Raw genomic sequence first — 1,677 nt, 5'->3', positions numbered from 1 at the left:
TCTCTCTCTCTCTCTCTCTCTCTCTCTCTCTCTCTCTCTCTCTCTCTCTTCCCCTCTGAACTCTCTTCTCCATGCCCTGAATAAACTCTATTCTATATTTAAATAAATAAATAAATAAATAAATAAATAAATGGAGGGCAGAGCTTAACAGAGAATTCTCAACTGAGGAAACTTGAAAGGCAGAGAAGCACCTAAAGAGATGTTCAGCTTCCTTAGTCATCAGGGAAATGCAAATCAAAATGACCCTGAGATTCTACCTTGCACCAGTCAGAATAGCTAAGATCAAAAACTCAGGTGATAGCAGATGCTGGTGAAGATGTGGAGAAAGAGGAACACTCCTCCATTGCTGGTGGGATTGCAAGCTGGTACAACGACTCTGGAAATCAGTCTGGTGGTTCTTCAGAAAATTGGACATAGTACTACCTGAGGACCCAGCAGCTATACCACCCCTAGGCATATACCCAGAAGATTCTCCAACATGCAATAAGAACACATGCTCCACTATGCTCATAGAAGCCATATTTATAATAGCCAAAAGCTGGAAACAACCCAGATGTCCCTCAACAGAGGAATGGATACAGAAAATGTGGTACATTTAACAATGGGATACTACTCAGCTATTAAAATCAACGACATCATGAAATTCACAGACAAATGGAAGGATCTAGAAAATATCATCATGAGTGAGGAAACTCAGTCATAAAAGAACACATATGGAATGTACTCACTGATAAGTGGATATTAAGCAAAAAGCATGGAATACCCATAGTACAAATCACGGACCGCATGAAGCTTAAGAGGAAGAAAGACCAAAGTGTGGATGCTTCAGTCCTACAATAGAAGGGGAAACAATATAATCAAGGGATGTAGAGGATGGGAGGGACTTGGGAGGAAGAGAAGAGGTGGAAGGGGAAAAGAGGGGCAAATCAGGTATGGGAGGAAATGGAGGAGATGGAAGAGATATACTGAGGGTCAGGAAATTGAACGAGGTGTCTAGCAATGGGGAATGGGGAACTTGGGATAGCAGCCAGGAAGTCCCAGATGCTAGGAAATCAAGAGCCTCGCATGATCCCATGGGGATGACAGTAGCTGAAATATACCACAAAGTGGAGGGAGAATTTGTGGAGACCATATTCAGAGGTTAGGCATGCCCCCTACCCTCAGTTGAGAGATGGGGCCACCCATCCATCTCTAAAATTTTATCCCAGAATTGCTTCTGTCTAAAGGAAATACAGGGACAAAGAGTGGAGCAAAGACTGAAGGAAAGGCCATCCAGAGACTGCCCAACCTGGGGATCCATTCCACATGCAGATACCAAACCGAGACACTATTGTGGATGCCACAGAAGTGATTGCTGACAGGAACCTGATGCAGCTGTCTCCTGAGAGGCTCTTCTAGAACCTGACCAATACAGGTGAGGAGGCTCTCAACCAACCATCCAACTGAACACAGGTACCCCAATAGAGGAGTTAGGGGAAGGACTGAAGAAGCTGAAGGGGCCTTATTGGGCATCAGTGGGAGGCCCTTGGTCCTGTGAAGGTGTGATGCCCCAGTGTAGAGGAATGTTTCTTAACCTCAGATAGATTCTTCAGACAATGGCAAAAAGCAGCCACATTCTTCACCAAAATATCACTCTCTCTCTCTCTCTCTCTCTCTCTCTCTCTCTCTCTCTCTCTC

This window comes from Mus caroli, chromosome X (genome assembly GCF_900094665.2).
Source record: "Mus caroli chromosome X, CAROLI_EIJ_v1.1, whole genome shotgun sequence".
Classification (NCBI taxonomy): Eukaryota; Metazoa; Chordata; class Mammalia; order Rodentia; family Muridae; genus Mus; species Mus caroli.
This window is presented reverse-complemented; position numbering follows the sequence as displayed.